The sequence below is a fragment of the Watersipora subatra genome, chromosome 9, assembly GCF_963576615.1.
Source record: "Watersipora subatra chromosome 9, tzWatSuba1.1, whole genome shotgun sequence".
Lineage (NCBI taxonomy): Eukaryota > Metazoa > Bryozoa > Gymnolaemata > Cheilostomatida > Watersiporidae > Watersipora > Watersipora subatra.
In genome coordinates this window covers 43,295,708-43,317,307 of record NC_088716.1, presented here as the reverse complement: position 1 = coordinate 43,317,307, position 21,600 = coordinate 43,295,708, and positions in this window count along the sequence as shown.

Genomic DNA, 21,600 nt, shown 5'->3' with positions numbered 1-21,600 from the left:
GGCCGCGAGAATGGTGTTAGCTCCAAAATCCAGTCTAGCACAATCCTAACAGAGCACGATCATTAAACCCCGCCCATATGATAGCCGTCGCCTTTTCTTGGGGGGCTGTATATCATTGGTGATATAGGCAGGTTACATAAGCGGGTGACATTAGCAGGCGCTGTAGCGGCGATAAAGCAGCGCTAACATTCTTTCTTCCGGTTAGGAAGAAATTAATTACCCGAACATCTTTTGAGGAGTTGGTTACCTGCATGTATTTATCTTTTTAATATTTTTATCTGGTTTTCTACACGCTGCTATTTTAACATCATCATAAAAAGTTACTATTTCTCTGGCCCCAACCTAGAGGATGCTAAGCCAAACCAGTAAAGTAACCATAACAAATGAACAGGTAATTCTGGTGCAAAGTTGATTAAATTATAGAAATAGATTTGTATATAAGTAGATTAACTGCTAGTACCCCTTGAAGGCTATTGAGATTACCCTATCTGAAATTGGCAGAGTAAAGGTGTTTCATTTTTAAAGACAAATGGGTACAATAATCAGGAATGAAGCATACCTTTGATTTGAGATTAATATAATGAAGAGCTTAACCCTTTCATTCTGCTCAGATGTCTATGTAGCCCTCAACACTAGCAGTACACTGGTAAAAATATAAATATTTATATATAAAATAACTTCTTCCAATGCCTATCATTTTATTTTACTTTTATTTTACTATTTCGTTTCAACCTCTAATTTGACCGGTTCATAACTACCTATTTATACTATTGAAGCACTCTACACAACTCTATATATCTTTTTGCAGCGGTTCTTAACTACCTATTTATACTATTGAAGCACCCTACACAACTCTATATCTCTTTCTGCAGCGGTTCATAACTACCTATTGATACTATTGAAGCACCCTACACAACTCTATATCTCTTTCTGCAGCGGTTCATAACTACCTATTTATACTATTGAAGCACCCTACACAACTCTATATCTCTTTCTGCAGCGGTTCATAACTACCTATTTATACTATTGAAGCACTCTACACAACTCTATATCTCTTTCTGCAGCGGTTCTTCCTATAGACATCAGTGGTATTTATGATAGAAGAGCTTTAGCCATAACTCCTTTGTACATCTCGACCCATAAAAACTATCCGCAAAAGTACAGCAACAACCTTAACTCAGCGCTTACCTTGACTGGCATTTCACGAGACTCCCTCATCAGATTGAGATTCGCTGCTAGAAGTGGTATTGCCTTAGAGAACAACTGTCGAGATTATTTGAACATCACTGAAGTGCATGGATATGACAGAAACACAGTACAGATTTGTGGTACTGAGGCTTCCCAACCAATGCTCTACCTTCAGCCGATAAGAGAAAGTCTAACATTTACATTTGTCTCAGACTACAGTGAGGGTTATGCAGGGTTTGTCATAGAATATTCCGGTAAGCTTCTGTCTTCATTCAACTTCGCAATTATTTATATCAAACCTGAAATTCACGATATTAATAAATATTGGTATGCCATATATTAGTAATATTGATCTACTACATGTATATATTAATAATATTTATGTACTACGTATTATTAATGTTGATCTATTATATATTAATAATATTGATCTACTTTAAATGAATAATATTGATTTACTACATATTAATAATATTCATTTAATATATTTTAATAATGTTTTATTAATATATGTTAAAAATGTTGATTTACTATATATTAAAAATATGGATTTCATATATAGTAACTTGAAGCGATTGAATTGCTGATCATAAGGAAGTTGCTTCAACATGTCATTTGAGTTATTTATGCTATTATACACTTTCACTGATTTTAGAAGTCGAAGGTGTAGCAAGTGATGGGTATGATTCTCCTGCTGAGATCGGTATGTGCTTTCTTACTTTCTGATTAGAGCCTCATGCCTATGAATTAGGCATGAATAGCTTGGACTTTGTAAGACTGATGTCTCTACACTTTAGTGTAGAGACATCAGTCTTTACAAGTCTTTTTGTTAGTGTAGAGGTCTCTCGTGTAGAGAGTCTCTAGTATAAAGGCCTCATGGTCTTTACACTAGTGTAGAGACTCTAAACACTACTATTTAAATGAATGCTCTCTTTTTTAAAGCCAGCATCTACTATAGTTAGTCATTGTCAGAATAGCTAGTTACAAAATTTTTTATGCTATTTTAGTCCTGATTAAATTTCAACTTAGTCAGAATAGTGATATTGAGCTATAATTGTTGCAATGTACCCTGGTGCAACTTAGTTTGTTTTTGAGTGCCAACATTTTAACGTTTGACAACCACTAACCGGTGTTTTAAGTTATCAAGAGGAAAATGACACCTGAGCATCAACAAAAGTACTATGCAGCTTAAAGTAGTAAAGATCAGTGCAATTTTTTTTTATTAAAATGAAGCAAGTCAGCTGCTATCAACTAATTCTAGTATCAACAAGACAGCGGCTGCAATAAAAGGGAGACAGAAATCTCCTCATTTTATCTAACATGCTCGGGAGTAACAAAAACTTATGTATCGACAATATTAACAGTATATATGTTAACAATATATACTTTAACAATGTATATGTCAACAACATATATATTAACTATATATGTAAATTCCACAGTAAATATCTACATTAACAATATATATGTTAACTATATATGTCAACAATACATATGTTAACTAACTATATGTTAACAATATATAGGTTAAAATATGTATGTTAACTGTTTATATATGTTAACAATACATATGTTAACAATATACTTGTTAACTGTAGCCCTGAAAAGCAGTGTGAAAATAATGAATCTTTTGTTATGCAGAGATGATTCCTATAGAACGAGGTGTCAACTTTGACCGTGCAGTTCCATCGAAACACCTCATGCACATTGTTACCCATAAAGGCTACCCGATCTTTCCATATGGCAGTAACATCAATTGTTCCCTCACACTGACTGGTCTGTCAGCTTACCCTATGTATAGAATTGACTTGACAGCGAGGTCAGGCATTGAGTTGGACAGCAACTGCAGTGATTATGTCGACGTCTTAGGTACCACTAATTATGCAAAGTTAAAGTTCTGTGGAAGGGACGTGGAAGACCTGACATACTATGTAATTCCCAGTACAGACAGTATGTCTTTCTGGTTTATTACAAGCCAAGAACAAACCTATCAAGGAGTTCTGCTTGTTTACTCAGGTAAGAATTACTGTCACAGGGCACCCAAAATAATTTTCAATGCGCATGTATAATTTTTCTTGAAAACGAGGGTGAGTCAAAATAGAAAAAGTTTGCAGTGAAAATGGCACAAAATGAAAAGAAAGAATATGCTTTCAAAACACAAACAATATTAAAGCACATAAATTACCTAATTTTTTTAATGTATATTTCAATACATCAGAGTCTTGGCTTTCGAATGCGCTATTGTTTGCCATGGTGAGACAGACATTGGTTGGTGTTTATAGGATTTCCCCAGAGCTCTACCGCGAAGAAGTTTACTGACATAGTCTCGAAAATTGTGACGTCACAATTCTCATATTTGTTGTTGTGTACTCTTACCGCTTATTTATCAACTACGATAATGACGCTAGTGGCAGGCGAAGGTAGGACAACTCCAGAGAATGAATGAAGATGACAAAGGAATCAGTGTCATTAGTTCTCCATGTACATATTATTTCTATGATAATTACCTCAGACTCCAAGAACCATACTATATTTTCCCGATGATATTATGCACTAGCTCTTTATTTTTAATGTGATGTTGCGGGTGACGACTGAGACTAATTAGTTTCAAGCGTTGCGTAATCTCGCGAAAGTGCGATTGACATTTAGTCCTAGGGCCACGCAACCGCAGGTCATAATTTAATCAATGTGATTTCATTACCTTTATTAACAACAGTACATTTATTGAAGCATAATTAATTAACCCAAAACATGTGTTTGTATTGGTCGGCATTAGCACGATCGCGGGCATTGTTGATTATCTAGAATCTTATTATTAGCGCTCTCCGGGTTTAGCAGCACAGATTGTTACAGAAAAACGTAGCCTCAATGACAGCGAAAAGGATCAACGACCTAAGGCTAAATGAGAATTAAGACGTCACATTTTGAGTATCTGAACCAAGTGGTTTTTTTTTGCAGGACGTATTTTTGACACCCCGTTTTTTATAGTTTTATTATTCTTTGTGCATTGAATATAGGCTCATTCGAAAGCCAAGACTCTGATGTATTGAAATATATAATAAAAAAATTATGTAATTTATGTGCTTTAATAAGTCCTACTTTGCCATTGTGTCTGTCTGTTAGTCTATGGGTGTGAGTTTGTGTGTGAGTGTGAGATTGTGGCATGCGCGTGGCGACTGTGTGGTGTGTATGTGTGCGGTGTGCGCATGTGTATAGTGCGTGTGGTGTTAGTGAATGATTGTGTGCTCATGTATGCATGTGTGTGTGCGTGCGTGCGTGCGTGCGTGCGTGCGTGTGTGTGTGTGTGTGTGTGTGTGTGTGTGTGTGCCTGTTACTCAGCATAAATGCTAAATGTTATCACATTTTTGCCTAAACATCTAGCACATGTGCAGGAGTGTATAAATGATTATAGGTGTGTATTCATTGCCAACATTGTTAAATCTTAAAAAAGTAGAAAAAACCTTGTTTAATACTTTTGTAAAAACTTGTTTGGGCACAAAGTCAAAAGTCGTAAGAAATGTATTACAAATCTTTTGACTTACAGCAGATTTGATATTCTTGCATTTGCGCAAGTTTTATGCGCAATTGTTTACATGGCAACATAATAAATTCTCAGAATAAGATTGCTTAACCTTCATGGTGAATTTTTAAACAGCGGCTATTTAAAATTAAAAGCGTAATAATCAGGTTCTATGTGTGTGTAGCTGACAGAATGTATAGCAAAAAAGTAAAATGGATTGAAAGAATATCACAAAAAGTGTTTGAAAAGTTTTGTAAATGACGAGGCCAAAGTGCATAACAAAACTATAAGGCTTAAATTAGTATATATGAGGCATTGAAAATATTTGAATTTTACTTTTATCAGTACATTGTTAATTATTTTATTCCCAAAGCCATCTGTAAATGTCTTCTATTGAAAACGCATAAGCTCTATGATTAGTAATTCTTCGGATCCTACTGAAATTTTCTGTGAAGTTTTACCAAAAGGAAGAAACTCTAAATTCTCAAAACAATTAAGCCTTCATGCTGAAATGGCAGTAATAAGTTTGATAAGAGCTTAATTCAGCAACTGCTTAAAACAAACTTATCATCTGAAAATGATTCAACTCAAGTCTGTTCGCTGTTAGCATGACTTCCTCTTTTGAAGGATTTTATCAACCTTTTTTATTTGTTTTATGATAAACCTAAAAATATTATAACATTTTTATCTAGTATTTATTATATGTTTTATAAAAAATCTGATAAATGAAGATTTTTGGTGTTTTTGCAATTTTTGTACAATTATTGTATCATTACTACTGGTTGACATGTTGGATGCTTTTCCTGACTTCTGGTAGCGGATGTCAAACGACAGACCTGCCTTTTACTAATCGCTTTACCACACGATGCTCCTTTTCCTTCTTCAGCTGATCTTACTTTTGCAGCGGTGCTCCCCATATATGTAGAAAAGAACTTCAATCGTAGAGTCTCATCACAAGGTCTCAGCTACATCGCGACTCACAAACACTTCCCATCCAAGTACAGTGATGGCATCAACTCCGCTTTGACCATAACTGATATCCCACCACAGTCTCAAATCAGACTAGATTTTACAGCTCAAGCCAACATAGCCTTAGAGTACACGTGCCTTGACTATGTGAACATCACTGGAGTGAGCGGATATGAGAATGACACAGTACAGATCTGTGGTACTAAGGCTCCTCAATCGACGCTCTACCTCAGCCCGATAAAAGAGAGTCTGACCTTCATCTTTATTACCGATGACGAAGACAGCTACTATGGATTTGTCATGGAATATTCCGGTAAGAAAAACTGAATGCAGGAAGAAACTTGGTAGACAGAGAGAAGGGAAGAAGAGAGATGAGAGAGGGAGGGGGAGAAGGGAGAATGGAGATGGAAAAGAGGGAAAGGGAGAAAGGGAAAAGGAGAGAGGGGGCGAGAGAAAAAAGGAAAAGGGATAAAAGGAGAGAGGAGAGAAAGAGGTGAGAGAGGAGAGGGGAGAGAAACACGGGAGAGAGAAAGTTGGAGAGGGACAGACGAGAGAGGGTAGAGGGGAGAGAGGGGAGAGACGGGAGAGAGGAGAGAAAGAGGGGAGAGAGAAGAGGAAGAAGAAAGGAGAAAAAGGGAGAGAGAGGAGAGAAAGAAAAGAAAGAAGAGATGGAGAGGAAAGAAACGAGAGAGAGAGAGAGAGAGAGAAAGAGAGAGAAAGAGGAGAGAGAAAAAGAGCAAGGGGAGAGAGAAGAGAGAGAGAGAGGGAGAGAGAGAGAGAGCGAGAGAGGGGAGAGAGAGAGAAAAAGAGAGAGAGGGGGAGAGAAGAGGAAACAGAGTGTGTGGAGAGAAAGGGAGAGAGGGAGGGAAAAGGAGAGAGGGAAGGAAAAGGAGAGAGGGATAAAGGGAGAGGAGGAGAGAGAGGGAGAGATGGAGAGAATGGGAGAGAGGCAGGGTGAGGGAGAGGGAGAGAGAGAGTAACAGTGTGCGTGTTTCTTACTAGTAGGTGTGGTGCCTTTGGGTAATATAAAAAGGTTCTAAAGAGTTCTGAGTACTTCTTGATCTTGTGACCTTGTTGGAGGTACTCAACGTGGTAAGTAGCATATACAGTTATACCTCGGCGTATGAGCTTAATGTGTTCTGAGACTGAGCTCATATGTTGAAGTTCTTGTACTCCAATACATTATTATCTATACAAACAAACTAAATGCAAGTTAATGTGTTCCCATCTTATGAAAAAACAAACCTGAAACAGGAGCTTAGAAGTAGTGGCTAATGGCAGGGTGAGAGAAACTTTGCTTTGCTACACTAGACTTTTATGATGCTGTGTAACATAGCAGTAACACTGAAAGTAACTTGAATAAATTTAGCTAAACAAACACTTAAAACTAAGTTTGAATCTTTTACTAAACTTAACTTTACTTTTGTCTTCGTCGCAATTTTTATCATTTGTTTCTGACTTGGGGCTTTTTGCCTCGCTTTCACTATAACTTTTAGCTGACTTTTGTAAAACTTTTTTTAAACTGATTTGGTTTCAGCCTGAGCGATGTAGTTTTTGAAAATGACCACTCGCATACTTGGCCATTCGTTGGCCATCAAAAACCGACTCGTATGCTCATATCTCAACTGTTTTTTTAATGTCAAGAAAGAAACTTGCTCGAAATTTTTCTCGTATCTCGATTTTCTCGTTGGTCGGGGCACTCATATGTCAAAGTATGATTGTATATGTATATACATGTATATCTCATAAACATATATCTCGTATATATATATATATATATATATTTTGTATACATATATATCTTGATGATATACACTATATCTCAAATATATATGTCTCAAATATATATATCTTGCATATATATATTTATATCTCATATATATCTCTCACGATATACAGTAGATGCTCAAACAACGTAAATAATCCATTCCAGGAAGGTTTACGCTAGAGGAGTTTCACGTCATACGAAACACATGAACTTTGCCTAATTCCTTCAAAGATCTTTTCAAACTCACCCATTTGGCTAAACAAAAAGAAAAAAAAACTAGACATCACTTTTTAACTTGTTGGCTGTATCGTAACTGTAAAATTATTAATTTGCATCAACAATTTGTTTTTTTCTGATCAATTTGACTGATTTTATAAACAGTGAGTGCAGTAGTTTAGCAACAAATTTATGGGGAACGCACATATTTGGCATACATTTCAAATGCTTTGCTCACTTTTTTTAGACAACAAAATCAATACTAGAAATTAAAACTAATAACAAAATTTTTATACGTCTACAATGAAGCAAAGCAAAACTAGATTTTACTAAAAAACGAGTGGCGTCTAGATGTTTGTCGTCTATCTGTATCCAGGGGATTAAGGTTAGGATAAACAATAACTTTTGGCAATACTCCAAGTTGCAACATTTAAATTGGTAGACCGATGCTGTAACACCTGCATTACTCGAATGTCTGCAAGTATTTACTGTATTAAAAATTACGCAGCTACATGTACCGATTCCCAATTTTTTCGACACATCTGATGATCTATCACAGCGAACTAGAATGTCATGGAAGTTGTATATATAATAGATAGAACGCTATATGAGCGTCACTTTTTCTCTTGCAGTGCGACGAGTTATGTTACTATTCAAATCAAATATGAGAAGTTACCCCAACTTGCCAGTTTACGTTATAAGGAATTTTTACATAGTACGAAGAAAAAACTTTGCATAAATCTTTTACGTTCTCTGGCATTTACGTTATAGGAGGTATACGTTATAGGAGCATTTACTGTACATTGTATATATATCTCGTGTATATATATGTAGGAGATATATATATATATCTCGTATATATATCTTGTATATGTATATCTCGTATATATATATACCTCATATATGTATACTTTGTAAATATATCTAATATATATATATTTTATATATCTCGTATACATATATATATACATATATATACATATATATATACATATATACATATATATATACATATATACATATATATATATATATATATATATATATATATATATATATATATATATATATATATATATATATATATAGATATATAAGTATTCGGGTAAAGTTTATTCAATTTATTACTACAACCATTGGTTTCATACAGCCAGCGAGCTAGCTGCAATTGTCAGGTAGTGTGAATGTGTACAGATCAGTTGTTTTCATCACTAAATGTTAGGAGGATTAAAAGGATTAAAAAGCTAAAAGCTTGAAACTAAAGTTGGAATTGCTTTCCATAGAGGTATAATTGGCCATTATGTGTTCCCAAGTAAATATTTGTTTCTGTGTTTACATGATGACATGAGTTCTGATCGTTTATTTAAAGTTGCCTGTTCGGGTCTAAATATAATGTACAGCTTCTGTGTCTGGCATAAGTTACAAGTCTTGGTTACGTTGGAGTACGACTGCGCTGTGGTGACAATGTTCCATGATGTTGTATATCTTATATTGTTGCTCTTTAGGTGCCATATGCGTTTGCTCAGCTCAGTAGCGTTTTGGTTTTTTGCGCGCGTGAATGATGACTTGTGGTTGGAGAATCGTGTCTTGAAGCTTCCTTCAGTGAGTCTTATATAGCTTTCTGTCTTGTTGTTAGATGTTACATTGCATTGGTAGATGACACTGAGCAGTGTCATCTACCAATGCTATGTAGACCCCGGGGGACCCCCCAGGGTCCTACCATGCCCTAGAAGGGCCCCCTCCCCGCATTAACTCAGATAGAGTGCACAATAGCCCAGAGGAAAAGTAAAATAGCTCAGAGAGTGTAAAATAGTCTAGAAGGAGTGTTAATTTAACTTACAGTAGCATGTGCACCGACTCTATAGTAGCTAATAATCTTCATCAACTTCTAACATATATGATTTTATTGATCACAGTCTAACTTATTTTTGAAGCTATATACATATCTGTTGTAGTAATTTCCCAAGCGGACACTACAGAGCTAGTGAGCACAACAACTGTCACTTCTGAGTCATCTCCCCTTGTCTCTATAGATCCAATAGTGTCAGCAACCCCTACAAAGACAACGGTTGCTCTCATTGTAGTTGTCTGTGTTCTCGTAATCATCATCATTTCTTTGGTTGTCATTCTGGTGAACTACAAACGAATATCTGCTCGGTAAATACCTATCGCAAACTGGCATACAGTACAGCAAGTAGTAGCAACTACATTGGAATATTATAACTCCTGCTGTCTCTACTTGAAGGTTAGCCTCCAAGGACGTGTCTGTTGCATTGCCCAAGGTTAACCCATCACCGAAGGCCGAGCCAAAGGCCACGGAAAGTAGGTACTTTCAAACTCCAGCTGAGTTTTGTCAAACATAGATGTATGAGGTTAATCTGTTCAGATATTTGCTTCACTCTTAAAAGTAGTCATACCTTGAAACAAAGATATTGAAACAATATATTATAAGCATACGCTAACATTGTTTTAATTCATTCCAGCGCTGAAAAGCTTTAATAAATACTCCAAGTAATTACATACAACATTGAAACAAATATATTATATATTTGAAAGTGTAAGCTAAGTAATGTGTAGACGCAGCGGTAGAGTGATATAAATGTATAGCTTAACTTATTCTAACTTACTTTAATTTACATTAAGTATAGCTAAAATTACCCTTACAATTTTTTATTTTATTTATAGTTTTGGTGTTTTAAGTTCTACTTGCAGAGCTGTAATGCTTTGAGAAAATTCACGCATCACATGCTGAAATTTACTTTTTATGTCAAGTAAATAATTGCCCAAAGTTTAACAGGTTTGTCGAAAGACTTTTAAGTAGATGTTTGACTGTACTTACACTTAGAGGTTAGACTGTACTCATAAATCAAGGTTTTAGTGTACGCATAAGTAGAACATTGCCTGCAGTTGTAAATAGAGGTTTAACTGTACTTATCAGTAGAGGTTTGACTACTCATATGTAGAGGTTTGATTGCACTTGAAAGTAGAGTTAGACTGTACTCATAAGTAGAATTTTGACTACTCATAAGCAGAGGTTTGACTGTACTCGTAAGTAAAGGTTTGACTGTACTCATGAGCAGAGGTTTGACTGTACTCGTAAGTAGAGGTTTGACTGTACTCATAAGCAGAGGTTTGACTGTACTCGTAAGTAGAGGTTTGACTGTACTCATAAGCAGAGGTTTGACTGTACTTGTCAGTAGAGGTTTGACTACTCATAAGTAGAGGCTTGAGTGTACTCACAAGTGAAGGTTAAATTGCATGACTGTTTAGCGCCAACTCATGCTTTTGGTATAGCAATTTAATGGATCATTTGAAAAGCAGTTGACACAGCCAAAAGGTTTTAATGAGAAAAACTGTCAGAGTGACATTTTAATGATTAGAACTCACAAGCCCTGTTTGTTTTTAAAATTGCTTTATACCTTGACCCTTGCAATGTATAATAACTAGAGGAGAAACAGAGCAATTTAATTCTAGTGGAAAAAAAGTAAACAGGGAGGCTGAATGGAAACACTTTCATCTCTCTTTTCTATGGTTGTCTTTTTATATGAAGTGATTAAACTTTTTTAACATTCTTTTTATAGTGAAAGTCACCCTGCAACTTTCTATGGTGAATGTATTTTAATTTTAAACATTTTAACAAAAGCTAACATCACCGGTGATTGGAATCTTTGAGCCAATTTTATTTGTTGTGGTTTGATTTCATTTTTGTTGAATTTTGTTTGTAAAAATGCAAGAGTTATTTAGAACTGGATCTAAAAAAAGAACTTACCTTTAATAAAAGATTTTTTAAACAAACTTACTAAGTATGTTCCCATATACTTGTATTAGCAGCTCGCTGTGTTAAAAGATAGGAGTAAAGGCAAGATCAGTGGTCTAACCTTGGTTTAGTCAAATCTAAGTTTATGTAATATTTGTTTGTAAAACATTATTTCCCAAAGGTACTTTGGAAATAATATACATAATATATGTAATATATTATGCATATTATTATATATATTATGATATATATTAATAATTTTTAAACTCACAATCAATTCTTGCTCATCAAGGCCCAAAAGGTACTTTGGGACCTTAAGGACCAAGGTATTATTATTATTGGTACTATGATTATCATTTTATCACTTTTTAAACTTGGTTTGCTTAAAGATCTGTATATTATACATGTATATAATATCTGTATATTGTATTATAATATACAGATATTATATACATGTATAATATATAGAGATACTGTATATTATATATTATAATATACATATCTTTAAACAAATTAAGTATAATTCTAAATATTAGGTATTATTCTACATATTTATTTTATTCATTCTTGCAGGTAATTGTCCTCTCTTTATTACAGGATATATTGATGACTCGGATTTATCCTTTAATACATACAGTCAAGGAGAAGGTAGGTATTTAAAGATAAGAAAACTTGCATGATATCGTTACTGTTAGCGCTTAGTAAAATGACAGGCATGAACAAGTGGCTATATTAATTGTCCCACGACCAAACGAGCGGAGCGAAGTGTGGGAGTTTTTATGATAAATGCATGTGCACACAACTTACGAAAATTATTCATCAACAATGAGACGAACCCTCGTCAAGAAATTTCATCAACAAATTTAAGCATCGTTATGTAAAGTCGTTAGAGTATAATAACGATACAAAACACATTTAAACCTATTTAAATATGTTACCAAGTCTCTGTAAACCGTCGGTATTATCTTAAAACTTACCCATCTGATCGGATTATACACAAATAGACAGATTAATTTCAACGAAAATCGCCACAAAACACTTGAAAAGCTTGGTTTAATAAAAGTTAAGACCGAAAATTGAAACGCCGAGGGACAGATAATAGAACGATGAAGTCTTGCGCATTTCACGAAAAAATAACGTGCGCTTTTTACCAGTCTATAGCATTGTCGAATTGCTGAAGGTGTTGGCAATTAACATAGGAGTACAGAAATCATTTCATTTTTGCCGATTTCAATTTTTTCATTTTCATTTGCCTACACATTTGAATACTTTCCCATTCTAACTGATGTCCAACGCAGTATAAGTAAAGCAAATGACAATGATATTTTTTAACGTTTCTTATGAGATTATTACAATAATTAATTATAAGTTTGGATGACTACAGAACAATGACTACGTAGTACAGACTTTCTAAAAATCTAACGCAGTGTAAGTAAAGGCATGACGATGATATTTTTTCTAACGGTTCTAATGAGATTATTGCAATAATTAATTATAAGTTTGGATGACTACAGGACAATGACTACGTAGTACAAATTTTCTAAAAATCTATATAAATATCACAACTTCGTGATATTGTTAGCTATGCCGTTTTGAAATGTAAACAAAATTGTGCATTGGTTTTTTATTATTACTATATAAATAATATTGGTTATTCTAATAATATCAGTGCATTTTACTTCTAATATTGGCCAATATTGCATTTCTTTTTTTGCAGGAGGAGAGATATAAATATATAATCTTTTCCTTTTATTATTGCTATTTGTTGTATGTAATAACACCCAGTACATTACAGCTACCATTGCAGTTATCCTATTTGACTGCTAATATTGCATTTCTCAACCATCAGTACCCTTTCTTTTTTCCAATATCACTTTGGTCGTGGGCTGTATGACAGTGGAATTTCTAGTTTAATAGTACATGTAGAAGTCATGACAAACTTCAGAGTAAGTAGAGGACAACTGCAAACAATATCCAGTTTTCAGCTAGTTTTTTATGAACAGTAATTCGTGAAATATTAAAATTTTGTAAAAATTAGTGTTTGGCCGAATATGCTTCAAATTTAGTTCAAAGATCAGAAGGGGAGAAGAAAAGGAGGGCAAACCAGTTTGTGAAACGTCCAGTGCATGACACTGATCAGGAATACACCAATGCTTCATATGTAGAAAGGTATGCAAATGTTTACATGTCTTCAAACCTGATAATATGGAGCCATTCTAGTTCAATTAACTTCTTTACCTTTGACCGAACTCAGTATATAGAAGGCTCTGGCTTGAATCAGTAACAATAGTCTGTAAAAAGGAATAAACAATATACAAAGTCTATATGACATGCGGAGCAAGTATCTTAATGGAGCAGCATAAATCGTAAAAGACATCATAGAGTTTATGCCATCCAATAGGGCCACCGCTAATCAACCAAATTAATTTGCTGATTTGCTATTAAACTGCAGGTAGATTAATGTAAATGCAGGTAAAGGTGATATGAAATATTGATTTTTTAGGGTCAATAACCAGGATGACTCAGACCCCTATGAAGATATGTCGGACTGAAGAATTTTTTCATCGAATGTGTTACTATTTTAATATTCTAGAGGTTCTGTAATGAGACTTCATCAACTACCAATCATTACTTGAGATTATTTTTACTTGTTCCATATTTTACTGCTTTTTGACTATTATATTCCTTTCCAATAATTTTATTTACTGACTCACTTTACTCACTGAAGTAAATTGTAATACTATAGTAAGTGTAATACTATAGTAAGTGTAATACTATAGTAAGTGTAATACTATAGTAAGTGTAATATTATAGTAAGTGTAATACCATAGTAAGTGTAATACTATAGTAAGTGTAATACTATAGTAAGTGTAATACTATAGTAAGTGTAATATTATAGTAAGTGTACTACTATAGTAGGTGTATCGCATTAATATTTAGTTTTAGTTTTAAGACTTGATTAATTAACTCAATTAGTGAAATTTGCCAGAATACAAAGTCGTATTTGAGAACTTACTGTTTAACAAATTTTTTTGAGATATTTCAGTTGCAGGACTGAACATATTAATAGAGTTTGGAGTAGCCAAACAGTAAAAAAATGGTTCATTTTGACAGAGTATCCTAAATACTGTGGTTAGCATTATTACTATACGTTGAACAGTTGTCTATTGTTAGCCGCGCAATGCTAGGCTAGGTAGCAATGCTAGGCTAGGTAGCAATGCTAGGCTAGGTAGCAATGCTAGGCTAAGCAGCAATGCTAGACTAGGTAGCAATGCTAGGCTAGGTAGCAATGCTAATGTAGTAATTTCTATACTTATTGTCAAAGAAAATTATATATAAACTGGTGATAGATGCACTTTTTAAAGCGATTAACTTTATTGAGTGAGTTTTGACTAGTAGTAACTACGCTAAATTTTTAAAAAAGTTATTCTATAGTGTGATAGTCATTTTATCAAGCTGTTGCTATAAATTGACTAAGTTTGCTGTTTACTTGAGCGTATTGATTTATTTATCCAATCAGTTCTCAGTGGGAGTCTACTCAATAAGTTCTTATGCTATAATAACATTTGTAGGAGAGGTTATGGTTTAGTAAGCCATTAGGGTTATGAATGGCGTTTAACCAAACTTGGAGAAATAACAATTTTTTATATTATTGTTATTTTAGAAAATGTGCACAAAACATCTTAATGAAGGCCTAAAATTATTAGAATATTAGTTATAGGTTTAACAGTCGCTTACTATACTAACATTTTGTAGGCTTTTGCTTTGTTAATAACTAGTTTCTTATTAATGAGCTCAGTATTTAATCCTGTAGAGATGAAAAGTACTTATGCGCAAATAAATTGTTCAATAAGAATATGGTATCTTTAATGTATATGGGAGTCCAGGTCAATATTTAACTCAAATGAAAAATGCTCTAACCTACCCTCATGGATGTAATATAAATGTTACATGTGGTGTAGGATTGTAACAGTACTTTTTTAAAAGAGTCTAATACTAATAAAGTTACCAGTGCACATCTTTATATTCAGGGCACGACCTATAATAGGTGCCGATCACTCTTTGACTACTCCAGCTAACTGTCTTCTGCCCAATAATAATAAATTCGAATTTTCTGTTTTAATTAATAGCTGGAAGATAGGCAGGAATAATTTTCAATCAATCAGTTTCAGTAATATTTAAGGACATGTGTCCTTCCCCGCCTTCTCAAAGAATTTTTACCACAAATTCAAATTATCTCTTAAATTATCTATCAAAGATTCGTAAATGCTTTGCTTAAAAGATTGTGCGAGGCTTGTTCAGAAACCGGCATCTATCACCAGACACGTTGTGTTTGTAATTGATAGAGCTGTAATATCCTACCAATCACTCTACAACATATTGGGAATGGCTCAGTTTATTATTGAACACAGATGGGCTGCTTTATGTAGTTATTGCTAATAGCTCATAGGTAAGGTCTCATATTGATTATTGACTGTTATAATCAATTTATTTGATTGATTAATGTAACTGAGATTTTACAGTTGAACTTTCCAGATGCTGCAATTTAGAACTATGGTTTCAAAGAAAATGAGAGCTTAAGGATAAAGGATGTCAAAGGGTTTTTCCATAACCTGATGTTTATTTTAAGAACAAGAAACAGATGCAATAGTAATAAGTTTAAACTAAATTATACGAATAAAAGTAAATGTTTGAGACCTGAAATATAGTCACCCTCTTGTTCTCTTGATAATCGACTCTTCGGTTTGCTCTGCTGACACATGTCTGCCATGATGAAGCTGTGTGGAAAGAGTGAAGATTATGAGTAAATATTCATTGTTTTATATTGATTCAGCATTAGCCTTAGTGCTCAATAGTGAAACTATATGTTTTGGGTCTTTGATTGTGAATCTTGTAATTTTAGGGGTTTCTAAATACTTTTTTCTATTAGCTGAGATTTCAAAATATGTAATCTCTAATAATAATCCCAGGTCTAATGTAGATTGGTACCAGATATGGATATTGATATTGCACGGCACAAGTTGTTGTCTGGGCTATAACAAAAATGTTTTGGTGATTATCTGAGATTTCCTTATGCCAAATTCTAGAGGTCTTAATACTACAATGGGTACACAGGTTGAGTCTGGAAGTTGGTTTGCAAAGGTGATCATCTCATCCCCAGAATTTGTAGATGCTATCTCCATGAGGATATGTTATGAAAGTTGCAATAGTGATGTAGGTTGTTATTCCCGTTGTGTCTATCTGTACATGGCTGATATCAGATATAATACTAGCACGACTTACCGAGCTCAGGAGATCTTTATTCTTACCGGAAAAAACTCATGAATTCCATGGAAACCTTTCTCTGACTGGAAAAAGCTCACCAAACTCTGGAGCAGTGTTGCTCATGAAACACGACCTTTTTTGTTCAGGGTAATATTTTTCCACCACTCACTCAAACAATGCTTGAAAACCACTGGTGAATGGTGATGCTGTCTCTAGCACACGACCCACCAGGGATCAGGAATGCTTCTGCTTCTAAATTCCGTCTTGTGGAGCAGAAATCTTTGATCCCACCACGGCCACCAGTGTAAAAAAACTATTGTAAAGAAACCTGCTGGTTTCCTTTAATCTACACAACACAGTCAAGAAAGAACACTGAGTGTTAACCTCAATGATATATATGTTTAAAAAATATACATAAGCATACATGTATGACAGCCAATGAACTACATTAAAACATGCAGAGAGTGTGCGCATAAAGTTCAGCCAAACAATTGAATCTTGCTTGTTATATGTGCTTTCTTATTTTTTAGGCTCCGCTCACTTTTCACTTTAATTTTTGCTCTGTTTTCTACTCGGTCGTCTGATTGTTTTCAACAGTGATCAGGCCTTCTCCGGTAGCCCATTCAGTACTTATTAGCTATTGGTTGACTGCCCCCCAAGCCTAATTAATTTTTCAATAGCCTTATAATTAAAATAGAGCTGCACAAAATTGAGTATAATTGGAGTAATTTTTAAAGTAATCCAGATTCGATTTTTGCAACCTAAAGAGAACATTCCAGGCTACAATTTGCTATAAATATCTGTGTATCTTTACAAATTCTATTAACCGCAATTTATAGTAGGCCTACTTTCGTGAAAAATCTTTTTGATCAAAGTGAATGTCTGTTTCAATGCAGCTCACAAGCAAATTTTTGGTACTGACATTGCTGGATTATGTTAAATTGATAAGAAGCCTTATCAGCAGCAAATCAAAAAACGATTTCTCAATTCCAAGCAATGGAACAGGTCTTACAAGCTTCTAACCAACACTACATCACAACATTACCAAACACCATGTGCTTATTCTTGTTCCAATAAAGTCTTGCCTTTGCCTAAAGCCATTGGAGAACGAAACGACCGTAAATATAGATGTGGCACTCTGAGAAAACATTCAGAAAGAAGAAACAAAAGCAGAAACAAGCTACAAACAAAATTCCCACCTTTGTCTAGATACATTTCTATTTCGAATTTTTCGTTCGTTAAGTATTGCAAAAATGATTGCTTTTATTTTTCAAAATGGCTGATTTTTTGTTGCCAACAAAAAGCAATCTATTTTAGTTTGCTGTTGGTATACAAAAATTAAACAAAAAAGACATAAATATAACCAGAAACCGAGTTATAAAAACATTCGCTTGGCGACATAATGGTCTCTCTGCCCATTAGTGTCAGTATCACAAAACGACAATTAAGTCGCTATGTCTGCAAAAGAGTTAATTAAAATATTATAATCATGTGTAGCATAAAAAAATCTTCATCTTACACTGTTAGAATATAGTTTGTTTGAAATTCACAACAAAAAATTTGGTTGTTTTTCGTTTTTTTACCGGTTTAATTATATAGTGCCACGTAAAACTTACCCTCTTCAAGGTTTGTATTCACTTGTTGCTAATTGGGGTGGCTAGTGTTAGGCGACTAGTTATGAACACCTGGGGGTGTGAAAGGGGCGGTGTAAGCCCCCCAACAGGTTTCTCTCATGTAGGGCCTCAGCCGGGCCTCTCATGTGAAGTTTTAAAAAGTTTATCTGAAAGTATCAATATTTTTCTATTTTTTGAGATTTGTTTTGTTTTAGGTGATGTGACTGCCAGGACGTTTTTAGATTAAAATAGGCAAAACTTGACCGCAGTTAAAACGCTCAGAAAAAATACATCGTTTTCTTTTGAGCGTTTTCACAACGATCAATTTTGCCGATTTTATTTTAAGTTCATCCGAAGGTTTCCACGCTTTTGATGGGATATGGCCAAGCGGATGTTTGGTAAAACTTGACCTTTTGCAAAACATTATAGAAATATTTTTTGCCGCTGATGATAATAATGACGCCTAAGAACTACTAAAAGTTGATGTTTGTCTCTATGGCTTGGAATAAAGTGATATTCTACAACGATAAAAACCGTCTCCATAGCCGTTGGGCCAATAACTGTTCGAGTAAATGATGTTGAGGTGGAGTTATCTGAAGCAATTTATCATTGCGTGGGAACGGATCAAACAAATCCGTTCATTTAAGTTAACCTCATGTTAGAGATGAAATGTTACATTTTATCCGAGGGCGAGTTATCCGAGTTTGACTGTACTTAGCCGCGGAAAATTCCTAAAAAGATGGGGCGGCTCAGCTGGCCAGCCGCCCTTGATGTAAATAAACTTGGGTCAGAAGATATGGTGAAGTGTTGGAGGAGAGCTGAAACTTGGTGAAGTCACAACATTTCAGCTATAAAATGTTTCTCATTGACTCTGTACACTGTCGGTTTTTGGTATTGACTCTTAGAGACGGTAACTTTGGGTCACTAGAAACCAAATAAATAACATTTGCGCGTCAGTGTCTTCCAAGGGTTGTAATATCTACATAACAACTACTATGAAGAACAAATCAGAGACAATAATACCTAGATAGCTTGTCCACCGAAGAGACCATTATGTGCACAATTATTCTCTGACGCTGCACTGCAGTTTGGTAGTGCAGTTGGTAGAGTACTTGGCTGGAATGCTTTGGCAAAATATAACTTGGTTCTATTCCTGCATGGAGCAGTCGGTCTTTCCTAATGCTCTTAGTGTAGCTTTGAACAGACAGACAGACAAGGCTCTTATTATTATAAAGCTTAAGCTGCATAATATCGTCATGATGAAAACATTGGAGAGAGAGAACGGAGACATCGACTGGCATTTTTCTAGACATTTGTTTATTTGTATTTATCGATGTTCACTCAACCTGGGGTATCACGGACAATGCATTTTTTTGATATGCAGCTACTCACTGATTTGTACACAAGTAAAACTTTACTAACCGAAGGAGAATGTATTGGTTTATATGGTTTATGTCTTTTGCAATTACATAGTTTTATATTTATTATTATATTATATTATTATTTATAAATCTGGTACTGCTACCATCAAATGTGATTGCTATTTGTTATTGTTTTTATTATCATTGTTACTACTGAAAGCTACGAATATGATTACATTTATTAAAATTACAGACTCTCTCTTCTACACCAGACACTGCAGCCTACGCACGAAAAATCACATGCAACTATCACAGTTGCTTTTATTTCCTCTTTGTCCTTTGTACCCTCCGCTCTTTTTATTTTTAGCTCATTTTCTGTACAACCCAAACACACTAACCTAGCTAGGTACAAACTCATTTGTGACATGAAAAAACCCTCACCCAGAACTACTAGTGCACACCTGTGATCATAGTCTAATTGAATGTTATTAATTATTGAGTACATATCACAGTGGCCGCAGTTTGATGATTACTTTCGACCCATGCAGCCAAACCTTCTCACACCAAGTATGTGTTTTGTCTATACAAGGGACAATGGAGCTAATAATAAAATTGTTAACAACTTTTTGTACTCATTTCCATTCCTCCTTACTTTAAAAGTTAAATCAAAGTTTTAACAAGCCATCAACAAGCATATTGTTGAGCTGATCAGCGAACTTGAGTTTGAAAAACAGAGCTATTATGTATAATGGGCATGAATGGGTCATAGCACCTGTCATCAAGTGCCATATGTAAAATAGGTATACATGGGTCATAGCACCTGTCACCAAGTACCATATGGGATCCATAATACAGACTTATTAAATATTCATGTGTCAGCCTGAACTGTACAAATTTTAATTGTACAGGTTATCATTGTCCACTTTTCAGTCACTGTAAAGATATATATTAAAGCATCATTGGTTCTGTTTTTATACACAATATCTATTGTGACTGTCACAGAACATGGTAGTTTGTATTGTTTATAACAATAATTTTACAATACAATAATACTGTACAAAAGAGAAGAACATTAATGTCAAAAGCAAAAAAACACAAATAAAGTAAAATAATACAACACATGAGCTAACTTATATACACACATATATACACAATGCATACATGTACAAATCTACAACGATACAAGGTATTCGTAGATCCAATTAATCACTTCTGGTATCGCAATGCTGCTGCTGAAAGATGAAATGTGTCCAGCAGTCTGTATTGCTTATGTGGTATACATAATAGTATTGCGGCAGAGTGTTGTGGCCAGAGCCCTAGGGACTGACCCCTGCGTCACTGGGGTAATTGAACCGAGCCTTCCTGCCATCGGAGAAGGCTTAGCCACCAATAAGTAAACTCAGGCAACTGAATAAACAAAAGCAAACCAGATCGGCAAATATGATATGATACAATATGATATACACAATAATATATAATGCATTCAAAAATGTATCACTGTGTTTTACACATTGTCATGCCTTCAGCAAACTACTCTACAACAAACAAGTACTAAATCAGTGAGCACATTTTGTAAGGTATGAGAAAGACAAGTGTAAAATACTACACTGTGTTTATATTTTGAGTCGCGAGTGTAGCTTTGAAAACTACCCACCGACATGCTGCCGCAATTTTTGCATTAACGAAAAGCAAAACAACAAATTATATCTAGTACTAGAGATGTTGTTTGACCATGAATAACGCCCTCACTACGTAAGTACAAGTATTAGATATTTCCGAGAGTCTTATTGTTTAACAAACTATTTTTAGCAATTGTGCATTTCCGCATTTAATTCAAATTGTATTGATAATTAGTATAAAACATATTATTTAAAGTTAATCCTAACTTATACTATTTTTATAGAGTTGGTTAGACTTATATATTTTCATAATGTAAAACAAGT